This window comes from Protopterus annectens, chromosome 2.part0 (assembly GCF_019279795.1).
Source record: "Protopterus annectens isolate FY-2018-M chromosome 2.part0, PAN1.0, whole genome shotgun sequence".
NCBI lineage: Eukaryota > Metazoa > Chordata > Ceratodontiformes > Protopteridae > Protopterus > Protopterus annectens.
Genome location: NC_056728.1, coordinates 1731460107 through 1731486961, shown reverse-complemented (window position 1 = coordinate 1731486961; position 26855 = coordinate 1731460107).

Here is a 26855-nt window from a genome sequence, read left to right as displayed (position 1 = left end):
TATTGCCACATGTACAACATATCCCTCATATAGACAGGCAGTAGCACTGGTACGTGACAGTTGGACATGCCTGTATATACAACCATGTCCCACAGGATATGTGCGTTACATGTGTACAACAGCTGTCATACCTTAAGCAAGCTGGGAAGTGTAGGACAGCCAGTGTACCTGTGGGAAATGGTGTGGAATGGGTGCTATAGTAATCAGTAGCTCATGACATGCTCACAAGTTCTGAACAAGTGCCTAGCATGACCATACAATACAGATATGGTGTTGGATAATATCAACCCACAAGTGGTGATGACAGTCATTTAGGGTGGCACCGCACTATAACCCTGCTGAGTATGGTGTGCATGTCCATGAACCATTAGCACTGTAGATGTTAGCAGTACAGATGTATAAGACAGCACAGATATTTGATTACAAATACCTTTGCATGTCACAGGAGTGTTCCAAAAGTGGCCTGTTGACAGACTCACAACTACAAAAGGTGCAAGAGTGACGTGCACAGCACACCAGTGCCAGCTACAGTAGAACAGGGTTAATGTGTTGTACCCCACCCTCATTGTAGCCCATACCACAAAGACAAATGTTAGGCATCTGTGTATGTAAGGCTGTGAATAGCCATGACCTATCAGTATAGCTGTGTCAGTGTTGTGAACAACATACAGAATGGGCTGTGTGGGTGTGGTGTGTGACATATGTGCACAGTCTGATGGATGATACCAGCAGTGTCACCGCTAGGTGAACATCCCTGTACCCATAAACTACTACCTAGGCTGTGGTCAACATTATGGACACTGTGTAAGGGATGGTGCTGTGCAGTGCACCCCCCGACATGGTGACGTCTCCAGGCCACTTAGGTAGTCATATGAGGTACCCATGTCATGTCAGGGTGCCATACATTAGCACAGAGATCACTGGACAGGCATATACAGCACTGTGGTGACCAATATTGGATCACATACCACCTGTAAGGGGTAATGGCTATGCATGGATGTATGATACCAGCCTTCACAATTTTCACCTCCACTATGCAGCATGCTGTCTACCTTGCAGAAGGACATTTGCTGCACCATGATGATGGACATGCTACATGTCCATATCCTGATCTATAAGACATATGTCATGGACAGCCACTGTCCTAATACTAGGATCACCACAGGCTGGACAGATCCCTGTGCCATATATGTGACATACTCCTGCCATACCATGCAACCCTGTCCATCAAAGCTGCACATGTCATCCCAGTCATACATGGTGTGATGGCCGCATGGTAGATGCACTATCAACTGACTGGATCAGTAATGTGGCACTGATGCACCTTGCGGTGGCACAATGGCTGTCTGTTACAGCTTGGAAACCATGCCTGCACATGCTATGGTTGATAACCATCCCTGCGAATGTCGTCTGACTAGCCATTGTCCCATGTCTATCACATGTGCAATACAGGCGATCCGTGGCAGGATGTTGAACAGTTGTACAGTGCTGTGTAGATGTATATGGCAAAACACATGCATGTACAGGTGTCCATGCGTATGTGTGCATTGTCACTGCTCAAGTCCATTACGGCTGTGTCTGTGTTGATATGTGACATATACACAGCATCCAGGTCAACAGTAGTACCGTGGACACATCCAGGCATGTGCAGATAGGTAAGAACACAAGTGCAGGCAAATAGACATGCCCACAGCAAGACAGCATTTACATGGAGTATGAACACTGTAATGAGGTGACACACATATATGGTGATGATATCCAATGCATAATGGGTGACATGTGTGACACAAACACGTCAGTCATGTCAGTGTCATGATGCTTTGCAAAGATAACTGTGCAGATGTAGTAGATGTCATAGAAATGTATGTGCAGCAGTATCTCTGTACATCTCTGAAACTGTGACCTGTCACCATCATTATGTCTTACAGATAATGCCCCGTACACGCCTCCCAGCATACACCCACCAGGAGGATGATGTCCTCATCCCACAGCTCCATGACAAGTATGACTTGTTATTCAGCCATGTGCCACAGCATGCCCAGCAGTGGGATGACCTGTGGCAGGATCTACGCAGGAGGGTGAATGATGTGGGTGGCCATAACCGCACCTACCAGCAGGTGCGCAGACACTGCACGGACTTGATACGACATGCAAAACAGCATGCCACTGCAATCGCCAGGGAACAAGGTGGAACAGGTGGTGGGCCACCAACCCAGCCCCCACTCACACACACCGAGGAGCTACTGGCCAGTCTGGGGACACCCGGGGAACAGCATCCACAAACACTAGCTGCCATCGTGGAGGTGGGTGTGTCCCAACCAATGAGCCTGGAGTTGCCTGGTAAGTCAGTACTGCACATATGGCTATTATATCCCATGTAATTGCATGTGTCACTGTACATTATGTAAAGTAACAACATATGCAAGGTATGTGGACACACATGCTGCATACTACAGTATGCTATGTTGTGTATGCACACATGTGCATACTATATGCTATTACATAGGTGAATGTGTTCACATGCACAGTGCAACCTGTGGCTGTCATACAGTCATGGATAACGTTCATACTGGTGTGTCACCCCTATACAGGTACCTCGTGCGTGCCGCACAGACATGAGTCCGTTGCAGGTGAGACTGTCATCAGTATCAGGCATGTTACAGTGTAGATCTATTTGCCATGTGGCCAGTTAACACTTGCACACCTGATGTTTGTTCCAGTCACGATATGCAGGTCGCACCACCCTTCATTCACACAGGCCACCCATGTGCAATATATACAAACGTAATGATACACCGACTTGAAACCACAGTACTTGTCATTGCGACATGTGTGGTCAGCTGTGCATACAACAGTAGAGGTGTTCTACAATGGAGGCATATGTAGTATGCATTGGAACAACATGTGTGGTATGCACACAGTACCACACAGTGAGCTGTGATATGGGCAGCCCACAGGTGTCACCATTGTGTCATATGCCCCTGCATTGGGTGCACACATTGTGATGTGCCACCTGACATGGCCCAGACATGCAGTGTTCTGTCTGCAATATTGTCACACTATCGCATGACCTATACCCCACATACCAAACATACAACCCATTGTCTGCATAGCCCTGTGGATTGTGACATATCTGACATCTATGGGTGTATGTCATATGGGACAACACAGACATGTGGAAAAGATGCCCATCACACACAGTTGGCCAACACATGTGCACACATGGCCATGGGGGATGGCCAGAGACATGTAGCCACACAGTACTTGGGATGTGTATACACCCTGTTGCACATTGTCCACACATGGTCCAATTATAGCCTTAGTTGACCGATTATACAGTTGATGTGGTACACTAGACAACCTAAAAGCCTGTGCAGAGCTACTGGAGGTGTCACTGTAGTTTACCATATACGATCTGTTGAACATCACAACTGTGTTGCAGTTATGGATATGCAATGTGTACATATTATGCATTCTACAGCAACATAGATGCCTCATGTTGCCATGCAATGGCACAGTGTCTGTACTTCACACTGTATAGCAATGTAGATGCTCACACTACCCTCCCATGCTCATGCACATTTGCTAAACATGCATTCTATCTGTAGGGCATACACACAACACTGCAATGTGAAGCCCATTATGATGCTGTACATGTGTCAGGACACCATTGTGTCAGACATGTATGCATGTTAATGCACATGTGAGCAGATTACATGTCAAGGTCACGTCAGCCATGTGTACTGTTATCCTGTTCTGGGTCACATGGTGTATCACGGGGATGCATGCATACTACCATGATTGTGTGAACTGCATGGCTACTGATATGACACCTGCTTGCTGTAGTGTGCACCCCAGGGAGGTATGCTTACTAACACTATTAATGTCTGAGCTGCATGCCCTCTGTTGTATCGCAGGCATGCTGCATGCCATCTGACAAATCACATGCATGGTGTGTCTGTGTGTGTCTGTGTTTGTGTGTGTGTGTCTGTGTTTGTGTGTGTCTGTGTCTGTGTGTGTCTGTGTAAGTGTGTGTCTGTGTGTGTGTGTGTGTGTGTGTGTGTGTGTGTGTATGTCTGTGTGTGTGCCTGTGTGTGTGTGCGTGTGTGCGTGTGTGTGTGTGTGTGTGTGTGTGTGTGTGTGTGTGTGTGTGTGTGTGTGTGTCTATTGTACTTTACAGTATTTCTTTGCATTCACAGGTGATGTAGGTGCGTTACCCTCCTGCGGTCCATCTGATGTTAGTGTCCCCACAGATACTAGTGGTGATGAACATATGCATGAGTTACAGGCAGGGTTGTCAGGGGCTGAATCTGTGCCAATGGTTGCCATCCCAGCTATGTCCCCCTCTTCCCCGCACACAGTTCTGCTGCCAGCACATACTGCATCACCAGTGGCCATAGAGGAAGGACAGTCAGCATCTGTTAGCGTGGAACAGGAACATGTGGTGGCTACAGAAGGTGTGTCTACACACCATGGTGTCAGTGTAATGACTGCAGATGTGCCACACAGGCATGTGGCCGGTGCTGCTCATAGGACGACCTCTGGCAGACATGCACCTGCAGGACAGAGCGCAGCAGCTGGTATCACCAGACGCATGTTCCAGACTGTAATGGCGGCACAGGCACGTGCTGAACAGCAGAACAGAGAAGGGCAGAGGCTGCAGAGGGCTGCTATCCATACCCTAAATGACAACATCCAGGCATTGGCAAATGCTCAACAGCAGATTGCTAATGTTCTGGATAGTTGATTAGGTGAAATGGTCGGAATCCTTGACCGAGGCATGGCAATCCGCGAGCTGCAGCTGTCTGTGCTGGAACACCTGGTAGGAGTGAGGCGTAGGCCATGTCGATGTAGGCCAGCAACACCACCTAGTGTAGGTTGACGTGAGCGTGCCACCTCACATGCCCGCTCCCATAGTGCCAGTAGCAGTAGCAGTGCAGCTGGTGCTGCACTGTCAACACCAGGCCACAGCAGGCCATGTGGACGTGGCCCTGGATGGTCTCAGCGAGGACACGGTTTCAGCAGACATGTGTCGTTGGACAGTAGCCACTCTGTACCTCCACCTGGTAGTGCCCGTGCCACCCCAGGCAGGCACAGGTCACGTGGCCGTGGACGGACACAGTGAGCTGTACAACCTGCTCTGTACAATCTGGGGCTGTCAATTATACCCCGTGTAGGCCTCACAAATGGCAGAACTGTGTACACACATACACGCACACAGCAAACACAACTGTAGGGCTCCACAACATCCACATGCATTCTGCACAGACATGTCCAGTCAACTCACCGGCCCTTACACACACACACATGATGTTATCCATTGGTGCAGCCTATGTCCCTGGCAAACATATCACCCTGTGCATATGATGAAGCCTGTGCCGCATCCCTGTCATACACACCATTGGTGCAGGGTTATGCACAAATATTCTGATGCACAGGGTGAACACCATAGTGAGAGGTGTATGTAATATTACCTGTGTATGCATAGTGAGGGATGTGTATGTTGCAGTGGTTGTGTGTGAATACTGAGAGATGTGTATGTGACATAGGTTGTGTACTGTCGACATGCACCAGTCATACCATGTAGTGCAGGTGCAGCATGCATTGTGATGTGTTCATGGTATGTGTCTCGGTTACATCTGTAGCACCATGTTGGTTGTGATACCCTGGTTCCCTCCTATGGTGTACTTGCATGTGCCTACAGGTAGCAGTGTTTGCAGTCCCCCACATATAACTGTGAATTACTCACAGGCACGTCTGGCAATATCAGCATGCTACATGTACCCTCAACCTGACTGTTGGACACACCAACTTGACACAGATGTCTGCACATATACTGCACCTGACGCATGTGGTCGGTGCCACAAGCTACACTGGACAGACGTGACATACATAGCAGGACACATTACAGGTATGGTGACATGTTGCAGGGGTTGTACACAGCTGCCTGGCCAATGATGATGTGAGGTGTCACTTGGTAGCTGGAGGCCACACTGTGCAGCAATAGGACCCTGTATCAGTACGGGAACATGGCCGCATTCACGGGGTGTACACCACTATAACGCACACTCCATAGTGTGCAGGTGGGGACCCTTGCCTATGTGGTCATCACCCTCACAGTACTATGCACCCACACAACATGTCACAGAGAAGGGACATGCACAGGTAGCCAGTATGGCTGGGACCTATGGCATCAACAGGGTTGTGCAATGCATCACCATTATGGGTTAGTCACCACATGGGGTTAGTGATAATTTCCCACCGTATATTAGCATACACCCTCACACCAAGCACCAGACATACATACAGACACACACACACTGTGGTGACCACACATGTGTATACAGACAGCCGACATGTGTGATGCACCACATCGGCTGACATCATGCTTCCCACACTGAAGTATGTACAGATCTCTACAATGGTGTACAGGGATGTGTAGCAACTGGGACATATTCCCCATGATATGTGGCATCCCTGGTCACACATTCAGACACACATGGCAGTGCTGGGAATGATACACCTGCCATATGATGACACGTTGATAGACATGCAGCGGTATTGATTGCATTATGTGTACCAACGCTATATCTGGCAAATGTGCTGCTATATGCACATGGAGGTTGTAGGTGTTACAGGTGCCATGTGACATATAGTTGTTAACACCTGACTGCTGTTTATGCATTATGTCAGCACCGTCACGTAACAGCGACATAGCGTACTGTTTGCACATGGCATGATAGGATGGTGTGTGACACAACTGTGAGCCACCCCCTGCACACATACATCTAGACAGGTGGTTCACCATGTTATGTACACACATCCCTCCATACGTGCTGTTTGTATGTCACCGTATACAGGTGTCAATGATGGGTCTGCATTGCGTCTGCATGTCGTAGGTAGGTGCAACTATGTTATGGACATCGGCCACTGCACATGCATGGTTGCTGCATGCACAGTACAGATGTCACATGTGTCTCCTGTTGCCATGTTTCTATGCATTGCTATTGTTGGACATATGTGTTGACATACATAACACATGGACTGCGGTATGATATCAGGGGTGTCACAGGCGACCAGTACAAAGGCATGTGTCCCGGTCAACACATACCTGTAGTGCGAGCATTCAACAGACACGGGCCCACCTTCCATTCGCATGTGTAGCATTGATTAGGCCAGTGTTATGCACGAGGTACATCAAACGCTATGTATGTATATGTTGTGTGTGCAGTCCATGCACACATCCACACAATCACATGTATGACATATCCAGATGTGTGTTCATTGGTGTACAGCAACAGTCAGGTGTCACAGCTGTGTAAGGGCCGTGGTATGTCTTGAGCCGACCTGTTCATGTATACTGGTATCATTGCAATGCATAACACCTGTTGGATCCCTGTTGGTACATGTGTACTCTGCACAGCTGGTGTACACCTCTGTACAGCCCAGTGGTCATGTGTCACATGGTGTTGTGGGACCGTAAGGCTGTGTAGTGCTGCACCGATGACATGGTGCTGACTTGACAGCTACAGTGTACTCTGCAGTGTGTACGTGTGTGACCTGCACCTGTGACAGCTGTGATGGCAGCTGTGTGTGTACAGGTCACTGCATGTGTGACCGCCCTGTGCGTGAGGACAGTTATACCTTACTGTGTCCTTCTGTACTGTGCCCTTCTGTGTGTACACTCCATCTGCATGCAAGACGACCCTTTGCAACAGCTAAGTGTGTGAGCATGCCCAGTATGCTGTTGTGTAGATGGACACACAGTACAGTCCATGTACGCAGTTGTGTAGATGGACACACAGTACATTCCACACTGCACTCTTCCGTGATTAGACTCCATGTGCATGCAAGATGGCCCTTTGCAACTGCTAAGAGTGTGAGCATGCCCAGTACGCCATTGTGTAGATGGACACACAGTACATTCCACACTGCGCCCTTCCGTGATTAGACTCCGTGTGCATGCAAGATGGCCCTTTGTAACTGCTAAGTGTGTGAGCATGCCCAGTACGCCGTTGTGTAGATGGACACACAGTACATTCCAAACTGTGCCCTTCCGTGATTAGAATCCGTGTGCATGCAAGACGACCCTTTGCAACTGCTAAGTGTGTGAGCATGCCCAGTATGCCATTGTGTAGATGGACACACAGTACATTCCAAACAGACATGTGATACTAAGCATGTGGGCATGGCCATTGACATCCTGTATAGCCATGGTGGTCATCCAGGCAACAGATGTCTATTTTCAATGTCACGATGGATGCCTACATTGAACACACTGGTTGCTCTCTCAAAGGGTGTACTGTCTGTGGCGCATCCCGTATCTATTTAGTGTTGTAGTGCTCCGTAGATATTTAGTTGGCCCGATGACAGCACTGCCGTGTTTGTGTACATTTACCTTGGGACAGTAATATGCTTTCAGACTGCTCACTCTCTAAACATTCCCTATCGGCATCTTTGCCTTTGCGGATAATGTCACCCACCTAGAAATATGCCTCTGGGAGTGCTGTGTTCAGTAATCTCGGTAGCGAGTTCTGTAAATGCGTAATGCTGTAGTGTGTTAAAGTAGTTAGGTGTATGTTCAACTCCCGGCCCTGCCAAGTGTGTGTGTGTGTGTGTGTGTGTGTGTGTGTGTGTGTGTGTGTGTGTGTGTGTGTGTGTGTGTGTGTGTGTCTGTGTGTTTCCAGCTGCCTGGGGACACAGTAATGCTTTTAGATGCCTCACAACACATACATCCCCTATCGGCGTCTTTGCCTTTGCGGATGATGTCACCCACCTAGAAGTATGTCTCTGGGAGTGCTGTGTTCAGTAATCTTGGTAGCGCGTTCTGTAAATGCGTAATGCTGTAGTGTGTTAAAGTAGTTAGGTGTATGTCCAACTCCCGGCCCTGCCAAGTGTGTGTGTGTGTGTGTGTGTGTGTGTGTGTGTGTGTGTGTGTGTGTGTGTGTGTGTGTGTGTGTGTGTGTCTATTGTACTTTACAGTATTTCTTTGCATTCACAGGTGATGTAGGTGCGTTACCCTCCTGCGGTCCATCTGATGTTAGTGTCCCCACAGATACTAGTGGTGATGAACATATGCATGAGGTACAGGCAGGGTTGTCAGGGGCTGAATCTGTGCCAATGGTTGCCATCCCAGCTATGTCCCCCTCTTCCCCGCACACAGTTCTGCTGCCAGCACATACTGCATCACCAGTGGCCATAGAGGAAGGACAGTCAGCATCTGTTAGCGTGGAACAAGAACATGTGGTGGCTACAGAAGGTGTGTCTACACACCATGGTGTCAGTGTAATGACTGCAGATGTGCCACACAGGCATGTGGCCGGTGCTGCTCATAGGACGACCTCTGGCAGACATGCACCTGCAGGACAGAGCGCAGCAGCTGGTATCACCAGACGCATGTTCCAGACTGTAATGGCGGCACAGGTACGTGCTGAACAGCAGAACAGAGAAGGGCAGAGGCTGCAGAGGGCTGCTATCCATACCCTAAATGACAACATCCAGGCATTGGCAAATGCTCAACAGCAGATTGCTAATGTTCTGGATAGTTGATTAGGTGAAATGGTCGGAATCCTTGACCGAGGCATGGCAATCCGCGAGCTGCAGCTGTCTGTGCTGGAACACCTGGTAGGAGTGAGGCGTAGGCCATGTCGATGTAGGCCAGCAACACCACCTAGTGTAGGTTGATGTGAGCGTGCCACCTCACATGCCCGCTCCCATAGTGCCAGTAGCAGTAGCAGTGCAGCTGGTGCTGCACTGTCAACACCAGGCCACAGCAGGCCACGTGGACGTGGCCCTGGATGGTCTCAGCGAGGACACGGTTTCAGCAGACATGTGTCGTCGGACAGTAGCCACTCTGTACCTCCACCTGGTAGTGCCCGTGCCACCCCAGGCAGGCACAGGTCACGTGGCCGTGGACGGACACAGTGAGCTGTACAACCTGCTCTGTACAATCTGGGGCTGTCAATTATACCCCGTGTAGGCCTCACAAATGGCAGACCTGTGTACACACATACACGCACACAGCAAACACAACTGTAGGGCTCCACAACATCCACATGCATTCTGCACAGACATGTCCAGTCAACTCACCGGCCCTTACACACACACATGATGTTATCCATTGGTGCAGCCTATGTCCCTGGCAAACATATCACCCTGTGCATATGATGAAGCCTGTGCCGCATCCCTGTCATACACACCATTGGTGCAGGGTTATGCACAAATATTCTGATGCACAGGGTGAACAGCATAGTGAGAGGTGTTTGTAATATTACCTGTGTATGCATAGTGAGGGATGTGTATGTTGCAGTGGTTGTGTGTGAATACTGAGAGATGTGTATGTGACATAGGTTGTGTACTGTCGACATGCACCAGTCATACCATGTAGTGCAGGTGCAGCATGCATTGTGATGTGTTCATGGTATGTGTCTCAGTTACATCTGTAGCACCATGTTGGTTGTTATACCCTGGTTCCCTCCTATGGTGTACTTGCATGTGCCTACAGGTAGCAGTGTTTGCAGTCCCCCACATATAACTGTGAATTACTCACAGGCACGTCTGGCAATATCAGCATGCTACATGTACCCTCAACCTGACTGTTGGACACACCAACTTGACACAGATGTCTGCACATATACTGCACCTGACGCATGTGGTCGGTGCCACAAGCTACACTGGACAGACGTGACATACATAGCAGGACACATTACAGGTATGGTGACATGTTGCAGGGGTTGTACACAGCTGCCTGGCCAATGATGATGTGAGGTGTCACTTGGTAGCTGGAGGCCACACTGTGCAGCAATAGGACCCTGTATCAGTACGGGAACATGGCCGCATTCACGGGGTGTACACCACTATAACGCACACTCCATAGTGTGCAGGTGGGGACCCTTGCCTATGTGGTCATCACCCTCACAGTACTATGCACCCACACAACATGTCACAGAGAAGGGACATGCACAGGTAGCCAGTATGGCTGGGACCTATGGCATCAACAGGGTTGTGCAATGCATCACCATTATGGGTTAGTCACCACATGGGGTTAGTGATCATTTCCCACCGTATATTAGCATACACCCTCACACCAAGCACCAGACATACATACAGACACACACACACTGTGGTGACCACACATGTGTATACAGACAGCCGACATGTGTGATGCACCACATCGGCTGACATCATGCTTCCCACACTGAAGTATGTACAGATCTCTACAATGGTGTACAGGGATGTGTAGCAACTGGGACATATTCCCCATGATATGTGGCATCCCTGGTCACACATTCGGACACACATGGCAGTGCTGGGAATGATACACCTGCCATATGATGACACGTTTGATAGACATGCAGCGGTATTGATTGCATTATGTGTACCAATGCTATATCTGGCAAATGTGCTGCTATATGCACATGGAGGTTGTAGGTGTTACAGGTGCCATGTGACATATAGTTGTTAACACCTGACTGCTGTTTATGCATTATGTCAGCACCGTCACGTAACAGCGACATAGCGTACTGTTTGCACATGGCATGATAGGATGGTGTGTGACACAACTGTGAGCCACCCCCTGCACACATACATCTAGACAGGTGGTTCACCATGTTATGTACACACATCCCTCCATACGTGCTGTTTGTATGTCACCGTATACAGGTGTCAATGATGGGTCTACATTGCGTCTGCATGTCATAGGTAGGTGCAACTACGTTATGGACATCGGCCACTGCACATGCATGGTTGCTGCATGCACAGTACAGATGTCACATGTGTCTCCTGTTGCCATGTTTCTATGCATTGCTATTGTTGGACATATGTGTTGACATACATAACACATGGACTGCGGTATGATATCAGGGGTGTCACAGGCGACCAGTACAAAGGCATGTGTCCCGGTCAACACATACCTGTAGTGCGAGCATTCAACAGACATGGGCCCACCTTCCATTCGCGTGTGTAGCATTGATTAGGCCAGTGTTATGCACGAGGTACATCAAACGCTATGTATGTATGTGTTGTGTGTGCAGTCCATGCACACATCCACACAATCACATGTATGACATATCCAGATGTGTGTTCATTGGTGTACAGCAACAGTCAGGTGTCACAGCTGTGTAAGGGCCGTGGTATGTCTTGAGCCGACCTGTTCATGTATACTGGTATCATTGCAATGCATAACACCTGTTGGATCCCTGTTGGTACATGTGTATTCTGCACAGCTGGTGTAGACCTCTGTACAGCCCAGTGGTCATGTGTCACATGGTGTTGTGGGACCGTAAGGCTGTGTAGTGCTGCACCGATGACATGGTGCTGACTTGACAGCTACAGTGTACTCTGCAGTGTGTACGTGTGTGACCTGCACCTGTGACAGCTGTGATGGCAGCTGTGTGTGTACAGGTCACTGCATGTGTGACCGCCCTGTGCGTGAGGACAGTTATACCTTACTGTGTCCTTCTGTACTGTGCCCTTCTGTGTGTACACTCCATCTGCATGCAAGACGACCCTTTGCAACAGCTAAGTGTGTGAGCATGCCCAGTATGCTGTTGTGTAGATGGACGCACAGTACAGTCCATGTACGCAGTTGTGTAGACGGACACACAGTACATTCCACACTGCGCTCTTCCGTGATTAGACTCCATGTGCATGCAAGATGGCCCTTTGCAACTGCTAAGAGTGTGAGCATGCCCAGTACGCCATTGTGTAGATGGACACACAGTACATTCCAAACAGACATGTGATACTAAGCATGTGGGCATGGCCATTGACATCCTGTATAGCCATGGTGGTCATCCAGGCAACAGATGTCTATTTTCAATGTCACGATGGATGCCTACATTGAACACACTGGTTGCTCTCTCAAAGGGTGTACTGTCTGTGGCGCATCCCGTATCTATTTAGTGTTGTAGTGCTCCGTAGATATTTAGTTGGCCCGATGACAGCACTGCTGTGTTTGTGTACATTTACCTTGGGACAGTAATATGCTTTCAGACTGCTCACTCTCTAAACATTCCCTATCGGCATCTTTGCCTTTGCGGATAATGTCACCCACCTAGAAATATGCCTCTGGGAGTGCTGTGTTCAGTAATCTCGGTAGCGAGTTCTGTAAATGCGTAATGCTGTAGTGTGTTAAAGTAGTTAGGTGTATGTTCAACTCCCGGCCCTGCCAAGTGTGTGTGTGTGTGTGTGTGTGTGTGTGTGTGTGTGTGTGTGTGTGTCTGTGTGTTTCCAGCTGCCTGGGGACACAGTAATGCTTTTAGATGCCTCACAACACATACATCCCCTATCGGCGTCTTTGCCTTTGCGGATGATGTCACCCACCTAGAAGTATGTCTCTGGGAGTGCTGTGTTCAGTAATCTTGGTAGTGCGTTCTGTAAATGCGTAATGCTGTAGTGTGTTAAAGTAGTTAGGTGTATGTCCAACTCCCGGCCCTGCCAAGTGTGTGTGTGTGTGTGTGTGTGTGTGTGTGTGTGTGTGTGTGTGTGTGTTTCCAGCTGCCTGGGGATACAGTAATGCTTTTAGATGCCTCACAACACATACATTCCCTATCAGCGTCTTTGCCTTTGCGGATGATGTCACCCACCTATAAGTATGCCTCTGGGAGTGCTGTGTTCAGTAATCTCAGTAGCGCGTTCTGTAAGTGCGTAATGCTGTAGTGTGTTAAAGTAGTTAGGTGTATGTTCAACTCCCGGCCCTGCCAAGTGTGTGTGTGTGTGTGTGTGTGTGTGTGTGTGTGTGTGTGTGTGTTTCCAGCTGCCTGGGGATACAGTAATGCTTTTAGATGCCTCACAACACATACATTCCCTATCAGCATCTTTGCCTTTGCGGATGATGTCACCCACCTAGAAGTATGCCTCTGGGAGTGCTGTGTTCAGTAATCTCGGTAGCGCGTTCTGTAAATGCGTAATGCTGTAGTGTGTTAAAGTAGTTAGGTGTATGTTCAACTCCCAGCCCTGCCAAGTGTGTGTGTGTGTGTGTGTGTGTGTGTGTGTGTGTGTTTCCAGCTGCCTGGGGACACAGTAATGCTTTTAGATGCCTCACAACACATACATTCCCTATCAGCATCTTTGCCTTTGCGGATGATATCACCCACCTAGAAATATGCCTCTGGGAGTGCTGTGTTCACTAATCTCGGTAGCGCATTCTGTATATGCGTAATGCTGTAGTGTGTTAAGGTAGTTAGGTGTATGTTCAACTCCTGGCCCTTCCAAGTGTGTGTGTGTGTGTGTATATATATATATATATATATATATATATATATATATATATATATATATATATATATATATATCTTTGTAATATGTATGTGGATATTAGCAGTATTGAATATGCTGCATTGTCTGTACATGTTCGCCTTGGATGTATCTGAATGTGCTATGGCTCTGTGATAGTGCACATACTGTGTGCTGTAGTGATCCTGGGTTATAGTTGTGTAGTGACCAGTTATTTTGTTGCTGGGTATTACCAGGGACATTGAAAACAATGATAGTACAGCACTTTTAAATGGTCATGTGCACATCTCAGCAGCAGTCAGCAGTGGTTATTACTTTGGAGGATGAGTATGGCTCATATAACTATGTATTAAATGACAATACTATGCAAATCAGGTTAACATTACTGACACCCGTTTATCCACAGGTTGTGATACAGATCCCATGTATGTATGTGTATACATTGCCAGGTGCAGGACTGGACTATGGTTGAATGCATGGAGGGGTGTCCATGGCCAGGAATGGCGATCTGTACAGCCTGGCAGGTATAGTCTGTGACTGTCCCACAACCTCCAGTACATGGCTGACACATGCTGAAACAGTGTACATGCAGAGACACACATAAAACAAACAGCTAGGGATAACACATACACACACACACACATTTCATCAACATTGGGCCATGCAAAACCTGTTGTCCCTCACACACACACACATATGCATACATGTTGATTGGCTGGTTCACTGACAGGCTCTGGAAAAGAAACTATATACCCTGTGCATATGATGACACCTATGCCACCTCTTGTAATGTGTAACATTGATGCAGGTACAGACTAACATGGTGCTGATGCACAGGGTGGCTTCATAGCACAGTAATAATATTACAATGTTGTTAACACAAAATGTGATTTCCTTCTAGGTGTATGTAAGCAGGCATGATACATTACAGCTATGATCATCAATGTAGTATAGTGTACAGCACTGTTAATTCTGAAGATGTATTATCCATCCATGTGCCATTTGACTGACGTGTGTAGTATTGGCAGCATGTGTTTCAGAGTGTGCAGTACGTGTGTGATGTGTGTAGTACAGATTTACATGTAGTTATATGTGAACATGGTGAAGGTGCACTGTCTGCATGTACATGTATAGTGGACACATTGGAATGGTGACATGCCCTGTATTTCACACTGTTAACACTTCATAGTTTCTATTGGTGGCCAGTATGCATTATACTACACATATTGTTGTACTTGTCTACACATGTGTGATTGCTATGGTTTTACATGGTGCTGTGGGTGATACTGTTGCTATCTGTCATAGTTTTGCATTATGGTAGTAGACATGACCTCAGCAGTCTGGATAACCAATTGTTATATGATATCTTCACAACTAACCCACACATGTAGGACACACAGTAGCATGTGGATCCTACATATACTATACTATACCAGTTTGCACTGGTATTGACCGCCACACATTGCTGGGACCATTACTGTTTGACATATAGCCATGTTAGTTACAAGCAAAGACAATAGGGATATTCCTGTCCACATCTGGGAATTCATACTGTGGCCTAGAATGCATTCTGCACATGACACAGTTAGTCTACACAAGGGTATCATACAGACAGATACGTGTTATCCAACCCATGCTGTACACCTATAAGGCTAAACAGAGTCAGTTATCCACATTTACTACACATACTTTACCAACAGTAACACATAGGTATTACATCCCATTATGTATAATGGGTAACAATGTGTACATACAGATATGTGCTATGTCATTTGTCATTTGATATTTGCATTTACAATGGTATTTTGAAGTACATCACTGTATCACATATGCAATGAGAGTTCTGCATGCATATCCTCCAAGATGGTTGTACAACTATGATGAATGTCCATTATTGACATACTTTGCTGTGTTTGAACTGTTCTGCAGTAATACACATACATGAACAGTCACTCACACTATGTATATAAACTGTCATGTTTGTGTGTGTGTGTGTGTGTGTGTGTGTGTGTGTGTGTGTGTGTGTGTGTGTGTGTGAGACACAGATGACCTAGGCCACAGACAATTCTGGTACATGTAGTTGACAAGTGCTTTAATGCCCCACCAAATGTGTCCAGGCAACAGAACTGTGACTTGAGCAACACAAACACATGCTAGAGTAAAGTTTCTGTATGTGCGTGTGCCTCATTATGGCATTCCTGTTCATGTGTGTGTGCATTTCTGATGTGTGTCATTAGCCACAGTTGAACTGCACATCTGGCATCCCCCACTAGGTGACCATGAGGGTTGTCCCCATTGCCAAATGTTTTGTACAGCTGCGTCAGATGCCACATATCGGAAGCATTGCAGCTTCCAGGGCATCTAGCACACACATTCATTATTATGGGCTGGCCATCACACACAAACTGCCACTTCATGGAGGGGAAGCCCTTGTGGATTATGTAGGCCCTACCACACTCACTGGCTGGTGCTTTGATGCATATGTGCGTGTAGTGTATTGCACACAGTACTAAGGGTATTCCACTATTGTGTGGAAAAGACACATATTGCTGCCCAGTACCTTACGGGAATTGGGGATATATACATCATCACTGACATGTGCTGACATGGCATTCATGAACTGGTGCAGTACCCTGGATGCTGATGTTTGTAAAATCCACATCATATCACCAGTTGATCTCTGGAAGGTACCTGTTGCTGGTATCCTTAGGGCAACACATACCTTGGTTTCCACTGGGACAGGTGTTGTTGGTTCTGTGTGTGAGACATGGCCTGCACAGATCCATAATCTTCTGCAGGAGGTCTCTGTCCACTCTATAGCACTCTACTATCTCCAGCTCATGTAGCCCCTGATGGGTTACCCTGTGCCTGCACACTCCTCTCCGTCTACTCACTGTGTGATGCTGAGCAGCATTCACATTGGCACAACCCTCCACATGTTGCATATGTTGACGTATAATAGCAATGGCAGCCCCTAACATTATGTTGTCTCAGTTAAGCTTTTACAGTTTGCACTTCTCTTAGTATACTACAGTGTTGCAATGTGTCTGAGAAAAACATGGTGGACTGCTGTTTGTAGAGTTGTACGTGCTGTGCTGTGCTGGCCTACTGTACTGGCTGTGTAATATACTCAGTCTGATTGTTTTCACCTGCTAGCTGTGGTAGTTCTCCTTGGTTAACTTACTGCTATTTGTTTACCTTCCTTTTCACTGTTTGTGTCCACAGTGAGCGGCACCATGCATAGGAGCACAGTGAAGTGCATATCCGCTTCCACGTGCGCACACAGGCTTATACATGCGTACAAACACTTACACTGGCTTACGCAACATTACACGGGCTTCAACAATCTTACAGTAGCTTACTCGTTCTTCAACTCGCGCACATGGGCTGACACACATGCACACATGCTTACTCGGGCTTACAGGCTTGCACGGGCGCAAACACACTTCACCAGGTTTGCAAGAAACTTCAGTGATATCCATGGCGTACATCGTCAGTTTACTGACTTTACCTAGGATAAATCATAACACGCCTCTTCCACTGATGAGTCACTGACAGCAGACATGTGGCACACTGCTCCAATAAGATTACAGTGTTTTATACATACACATTCATGATGTCACCTATCTTCTATGCTGATAGTCCCCTTAACCTACTCTTACACTGTAGAGGCTTGGCCCATATGGCATGACAAATTGTGCTTCACTATCCTCAGCCTCAATTGCATAGGATTGCCTACTAATGCTTGGTTACATCTCTGAGTGTGCGCTTCTGCACATAGCAACCACTACGCAGTAGCCATGTTGTCTTCAGCTTGCCATTCACCTGCATGACACAATAACTTTTAACTGAAATTACAATTTGTATGTATATTTTAGATATTTTTTTTTGTATGCACAGCGCGTACTCGCGCCGCTGCGCTACGCTTAAACACCAGAGATCGGGGGAGGACAACTAGAGTTTTATTAATTTCCAATGGGAATACATGCCACTGGCCTTATATTTGGCCATTGGCATGCTTCTTCAACTAAACCATCCTTTATTTGCAGATGACATTGCTCCGTTTAGCTACTTGCAGAATGTTACTCGGTTAACATCCGTGTACATTTCTGCACATAACTCTACTCTTGCATGGACAGCTTACTGTTTCATGTATCGCATATTTTACATCATTTGCATAGCTTTCACCTACAAATGGGGTAATTTGCATATCCAAACATTGTCCGTGCAATGTTCGTTTAAGGGGCTGTGTTACACTCCCCTATAGGATATTGCTGAATAGCTCGGCAGACATCTTGCCTTGCTCTACTCTTACTCTACTCATACACCGACCAAAGCTTCGTGAATCCTGGCCTAAGCTTTGATGTGTGCTAATATGTCTACTTGTGGAGTAAGCATGGCTGTAGGTATGTTTTGACCTGCTACATCTGTCATTTCTACAGAGCACCTCCCACTTTCATCATTTGTAGAGGTGACAGCCCTATAGGAACTATATGTACAGCTGTGACATTTGACAAGTCCACACATACCTGCGGTCAATACTAAACTGACTACTTCAGCACTTTTCATACCTTCAGATTTGTCTTGTAGTGGTATAGGCGATGATACTGTTTCCTATAACATGTATCTGTTTCTGATACAAGATATGTCATTTTATTACACCACTACACACAATATATGGAGAAATCACAGGCCAGATGCCATTACATTCCTTTTGTAGGACACACCCGCCCAGAGTGTTGTGTTCCTCACAAAAGCCAACAGGTGCTAATCAAAACATATTCTGCTATCATCTACCTTATGTGTTTGCCGGTATTTGCGCTTTCCGTCAGTGGCAGAACTCACATGCATGTGTGGGAGACTGAACACTGTATCGGGGACACTGCATAGCACCCCGAGGGACACATTTCTATTAACCTTCCACATTGACTATCACAGGGCATTAGTATTCATCCAGATTTATCGAGGTACTTGCTTTTGACTTATACATGTTTTGTCATTTGTCATCACGTCTTTCTTCACACCTGTCCACCTAATCTCACTAGTTCTGTACATTTATTTAGGTCAGGGTTACCTTCATACCTCTCAACTGCACACATTTTGGGTAAATGTCCCGAACTTAGACGTCTAATTTTGTTCCTTTTTTAATAATATTGTGCCTTTCTGGTAATTTTGTGGGAAGTCATTAGGGACTGTGGAGTTAGACAATAATGACAGACATTTGTAGTTTACAATTAATAACCCTCAAAACATTCATACTATTGACTGATCCATTATTCTATCAATGTTCTGACTTTGTAAGAGGAATATTTGAGATATTCCCTATTTGTACTTATTTTAAAATGCCTTTGTCCAGATGTCTTATTCTGATTGAGAGGTATGGTTACCATCTTATTCGTACGCATGTACGTCCATGATAATCACTTACACGACACTAATATAACTCCCTACGTCTTCCCCCAATAGTTTACACAATATCCAGTAGATGGGTTCTTCATTTTAGGAAGTTAGAGGCGTCTGCTCTACCCACATAGGAATATTAATCACTCCCATGGGGCAGACCTCATAAATCTGTGCCAACCAACACCTAGGCACCTAGGCCCATTATTGCATACCCATGATTCCCAGACCTGACACCCCTCCACAGTAGTCATAACACATATTTAATGAGAACGATAATAAAGTATGATGACACTTCTAAGCACTATCCACTCTCCGCATGTCGGGACATATGTCTTACATTCTGTCAACCCATGTGCTATTACACTTGCACAAGCTACTGTTGCATGTACAGCTATATTGTAGTTGCAGATGACACTTCTTTGCAGCAATCATTACAGGACAGTGCGTTTATAGATTCACTATTTTTGGGGTCCTGCAAAGGACACCTATATCCATGTTTAAAGAGTAGGACTTACAGATCTGGCACACTGATACTTTCCGGGCAGTAGTTTTGAGAGCAGCAGTGTATTTACCTTAATTGCATGTCTGTTATGTCTATCCATACTAGCTATGGTGTAACCTATTTATGTACATGTGTTATATCTATGAGGACATTTGTTTATATGTTTGTTAGGTATATATCAATTAAATATATATATATATATATATATATATATATATATATATATATATATATATATATATATATATTTATATATATATATATATATATGTACATTCTTTATTTCATATATTTATTTAGTTTAAGTCTGTGGATATATATATCTATACACAAATGTATATATCCATATATAGACATTACGTGTAGAAACCAGCATTAATTTGCTATGCTGTGAGCGGATTACACACATTGCACTTGCATTTCCTTATTGTGGGTTACGCGCAGGCACACATGCATATCCTTATTGTGGGTTACATATGTTTACTAAGTCTTTGTGCTTACGTGGGCTTTATTACTTGTGACAGTACCAGTAAAATATCTGTAATCCGGTTAACGGACATATGCGAAACACACGTTCACCTTTACATATTTAAATGTATGTACAGCACAGACGCATTCATTACACTTTAACATTATATGTGCTGTAGTCGTAGTTGAACCGGGACTGCATTCACGTTGGCCAGATGCTGTAACCACTATACTTTTGGTGTTCTGACTCATTTATATGCATACCCATAGTACATAGCTACATTTACATATGCCTCACCGCTTCACTTACAACACAGGCATCCATTCTCCTGCTGGGAAAAATGCGGTACTACATATTACACATTCCCTATTGCCTACTGCTCTGGACCCAAGCTGCATATTTAATCACTGCAGGGATATTCAGAACCCCAAGGCTTATAGTCCTGACACATACAAGTCTTTAATTGTCAGGGTGTTCATGTGGTGATCTGGGTTTAGGCTTGTCCGCCTGGTGAACAGAACTGCCCTGACTGTGTTCAAATGTCAGACAAAGCACATCGACAGAGTTTATCCATTTTAAACATTTTATCTGTGTTTACAGACACAGGTGTTTGGGCACCTGTCAGCAGCTTATAATGTTGGCAATACATAATATGGTGGGGGTAGTTACAATATATAATCCATGGTGGTGGTGTTCCCATTCACATTATTTTACCTGTGTTTACAGACACAGGTGTTTGGGCACCTGTCAGCAGCTTATAATGTTGACAATACATAATATGGGTGGGGGTGGGGGTGGTTACAATACATAATCCACGGTGAGTGGTGTTCCCATTCACACTTGACTATTTCCTGTATTCATTCATACGAGGATTATTATTTTGCACATGACTTAACTATGAATTAACTACAGGTATTCAGTAGTACAGTCAACATATGTGACGGTTTGTTACAGTATAAATGTACGGACCTCTGTAATACTGGGGACTACCCCACATCCTTCACAACATTTCATGCTAATGTACATACTATTATTCTGTGAACTTTCAAAGTTTGTGAGAGCAGTAATTGCATCTGTCCCTATTTGTCCACCCATCCTTTTAGGCTTTGTCCAGATTTTGTTGCTGTAATAGGTTGAGAGGTGGTGCCGGTATGTGATTGAGTTGAATATATACTGTTGATAATTCAGTGGGGAGTAGGGTTACCACCTGTTCCTCTTTGTGAGGGGAAGTCCCACTTTGGACAGTTGTGTCCTGCGATGAAACCTAAGACATGGCAAATGTTCTGTGATTTTAAGACAAAAATATATTTCTTATTTTCTTTACTGGTTGCATGATACAGGTATTTTGTATCTGGAACACATAACTATTATTTGGGATAGCATAAGCTATTCAAATGCTATGAAATAAGCTTTTATCTTGGCATACAAGTGCAATTCTGTCCTTTGCACTGGCCGGGGGTATGTTTTATCCTGCGAATTCTCACATTTCTACAACGGATGTCCCACCTTGGGCATCTGAACAGGTGGCAACCCTAGTGGGGAGACCTGTATAGTGGACAGCTGTTCCATCCTGTGTAGTATGTTTTGCATGTCTGTCTAGAAACTGAACAGTACCCTGACTACACATACATGTTTTGTCCAAATGTGTACAGTACTAGACACCATGGCATGTAAACAACTCTGAGGTTTCAACAGGTTACTTATCCCACGCGGGATGTACACACATTTTGCCGAAACATGAACGCGTGGGCATTTGGATTTATGTAACTGTGATGGGATGTTTACAAATGTGGGATACATATTTGCAATCCTGACACTGCCTTGGACAATACTTCCTACTACATATGGGGGATACTCGCTATGTGTAGGTGTATGGCTGCGCAAGGCTGGTAGCTGGATTTGGTGGACATTCGGACATGGGTGCGGGTTATGTGCTATACAGGGGTTGTTGCATATTGCATTTGCATGCATGGGTTCTGCTTTTGGATATCCCGGTTCCACATATAGCATCCTATGTATATGTGCCAGTTACGTTCCTGTTCATGTGTATAGCACATTTTAATATACATATGTTTGTGTGTGTTTGGTATACAATTTGGACTGTCAGGTTTCTTTACGGTTGTTATATAGCCACAACTGCCCAGCTGTGTACTATCACTACCACTGTGGGACTGCTGGTGACCCTGCCCATGGGGCTAGATGTGTGTATTGGCGGCGCGATGACATGATGCGCTTCACTTCCACTGGGTATAACTACTTACAGTGCAGTACATTACAGACACACAATTTTAAATATCATTTGTTCCATGGACAGAAACTCATATTGTGTTGCGTGCATTTTTGTTTGGTTCTCTATTTTGTGTGGCCGGGAACTGTCTTGCATGCTTTGCATATGTTTCATTATCCACGGACACTGATAGGTGCGATTACTATTGCAGGCAGACTATAATATTCAGCAGTTTAGGTTGCTCATCGACAGCCGACATTGACACACCTCCAGGCGCAGCTTGGTAACGCCCCATGCACTCGTGCATGTGTCCTATGCACGTGGATGTAGTGGCAGCGCACCTTCATTAATATGCATATGGCGCTACTACACCATATATACGCCGCACGGTCGGCGCAGGCCTTACACCGGCCTTGCGCCGAGCTTCATGAATCCGGGGGTGTAACATTACCTTGAACTTTAATGGTTTCAGTTGTATTTCTTTCATCTATAAAGCTATAAAAATATTTCTTTATATCCAATGCAGAAAACAGTTGTAAAAAGAGTACAGGAGTTATACACATTCATATTATTCTTTTTTTGTTTTTACAGTGATAAAATGATTTCAAATCCTTTTAATCATTTTTATACTTCACACACACACACACACACACACACACACACACACACACACACACACACACATATATATATATATATATATATATATATATATATATATATATATGTATATATATTAGAAATTAGTAAGACAGAATTCTTTTGGACTTCAGTTATACTTAACCAGAAGATTCTACCAGCCCTTCCACTCTATTTTGTTGTTGCTTGTGATTGTGTTCCATTTCTTCTGCAGCTGTACTTAAATGAGAGAAGGCAGTGTTTGCCCTTCTTTTATGACTCTTTCTCTTTCTCTGTATACATATATATATATATATATATATATATATATATATATATATATATGTATAGATAGATATATTCCACATATAATCCTGTCCAAACAATAATCTTTCTGATTTCTTTATTTTCTCTTACATATGTTTAACTGTGTGAATTTGTGTCACCTGCCATGCAAGGAATAAATAAATAAATAAATGTATGAGATGTATGCAGAATGCTGTTTTCAAAATACTATGCTGTACATGTAACACCGTGTTTAGGTGTAACATTCACAAATGCAGAAATGCAGCAATTCATGGAAGTTTGTACTTTCTTTGCTACACAGATATGTCTGATTTGATAGGTAATGTGCAAGTAAAACAACATTTCTCTGTAAAGTTTATGTTGGTCATTTACTTGGCACAGCTACCTCCACCCCTCCCCCAAATTCCACAATAAATACGGTGTGGTGTATCAGACTTTAGCCATGTTGTATATGCAGGTAGAAATTTTTTTGAACAAACTGTATTAAGCAACTGTATTAGTTATATTTATATGGTGTACACAAACCTAGCTTCATGTAATGTAACCATTAAGTCATTTTATGAAAAAGTAATAAATTGCAATGTGTGGTTTTAATTTTATGTTCATTATTAATAAGTCCATTAACAAATACCTGTTCTTGTAACCCTGTACATTATTTACACAGCTACAGATACAGATTATAATTTTAATAAACATGTTACATTTGTATATATTACTCATATCCATATTTATTTAAAAAAAGATGCATGTATGATTACAAACATGCTCCTGATTTCCTCTACATTTCCTAATAACATTACAAGTAATATTTTCAGGTATACATTTACTTTTTAGAATATGCCTGTAGTTATTCAAACTTGTTAAACTTTTTTATCTTTAATATAACCCAGTATAATTCTGAATATTAAGAAAAAAAGTTGTTTTTTTTTTGTTTACTTACTGTGCAACTCTGGCCTTCTCACTTCTACCTGGTCTACCCACTTGGCCAGCTGGTCAGCACTAAGCTTCTGCACGTTATCATAACAGTGATTTCACTGCTGACTGGAATGGGTTATACTGAACTCCTGACAGATTTAGATTTTTTCCAAGTTGCATGTCATGTATACACCTCAATCTTATCCTGATATGAGTCATTGAGAAGGCAGATCATTACCATAGTCTTTTTGTCTGACCACCTAGGACCACGGCCTTATGCCTTCTGAGGTGATGCCATCATACAAAGTGCAAGCACAACAGTGAGGAAAGTATAGTCAGGAATGTACTAATCAGGGTTAGAATCACTCCCTGTGGAGTGTGACATCACCCTAATCAAACCCTGTTTACTAGTACGGGCATTACTTCAGCTACTGATATTATTGGCAAGATTGTTTTAACCAAAATTGTTTTGTCACATAACTTTTCTCTTAAAACCAGATACTTTTTCCTTCTATGCTTGATTACAATGGAAATATATGATTATTTATTTCTATTGCTAATGATCTTCGGTAAAAGTTATTTTTGGTACCTTAACACCAGTATGTCTTATGTAGTATAGCATTTTTTTTTTCTTTTAGGTGGTGGAAATAAATGTCACAAAATGTGTTATTTTTAAATGTTAGGAAATTATGATTTGTTTGAGGTGGTACAGTGTGACACACAACATTGGGTGGCTAGGGATTACACTTCAGATTGCTGCAAACTTGCATTCAGATGACTCCATGACTCCATATGATTTTTTAACTACAGTCTGTTAGTCTAGGGCCATTCAAGCATTCCCACAACAAGCTCATGACATCTGCTGATTGTGGTTGGCTGCAAATCTGTCCAGAGAACGTTTATGAGTGGCAAAAATTTGAAATACACCAATACATCTCAAGACACATTTGTATACTACTACAGTTCAAAGAGATGGATATAAATTAGCCTAATTTGCATATAACGTGTACATTTCCCTAAATTTTTACCAATAAGTTTAGCATCATTATATCAATTGACCCATAGCTGAGATAGATGGCAAATATATAAGGATACCACAGACTTAATACAGAAAGGACATATTTTAAGAATTATTATCATTTAATAAGAAAGACTTCAAAATATTATTTATTACAAAATCAATGGTCATATTTAATGACTTTACATACAGTACATGATATGCATGTTATGATAGCTGTGACTAAATGCTAGATTTTTATCATTTGGAAATTGGATTTTGATTTCATGATAGCAGCAGTGGAAACTATTACTGATGACAGAAAATAGTCATTACCATTGTATAATTTGCTGGTTTTACATGCATGGGTATAGATGCAGTAATTTACTACTGAAGTTCTTTAGTGCTAAGGATATTAACAGACATGTGATGAATTTGATATTTTTGCAGTGACAGTGATGAATAAAAAATGGCAGTATTATGAGTACATGACAAGGGCACAGAGTTGTGCATGGACATTTTTTGTGACAAAAGTGACTGAATTGTAAGTACTATATTGCACTTTTCAGTGGCTATATTGAGATTTCTCTATGTAAGTATACATTTTTTTAATTTAATGAGGGTGGCAGGAAGACTTGGCCAGTGTTTTGTATTTTAAGACAGAAAGCATTAATTATATCAAAACAGTGCTGTCATACTTTCTGACTGTGGCCTTTGTTTCTCTTTTGCACATGCAGTAATGATGGAAATGAGGGATCAAAGCAAAGAAAGGATAAATTCAGCCATGAGGAAAATCATGTCTTCATGACAGCACTTAGGATATATGTTTGGTAATGGGGACCCCAGACAAGAAGAGAGGAGCAGGGCCTGCAATCAAGTAGTTGTCAAAATTAATGCAGTGGATGGCAGAAATCAAGCACTGCACAGTGTAAGAAAAGGGCAAAGAATGGTAGCATGTACTAGAAGCAAGGCCAGGCAGAATGCAAATATACATAACACTTCAGGGAGCGGGAGGCCTCCAAATCATATTCAATTAACACTAGATAAGGAATACCTTCTGTCCATCCATGGGAACGACTACGATGCAGAAGATGGTAGAACATGAATAATTACAGGTGGTGTGGACTCTGCTCCATCTTATCAATGTCTGCAGCAGCAATACTCATCTTCTCATGAAGGTTGG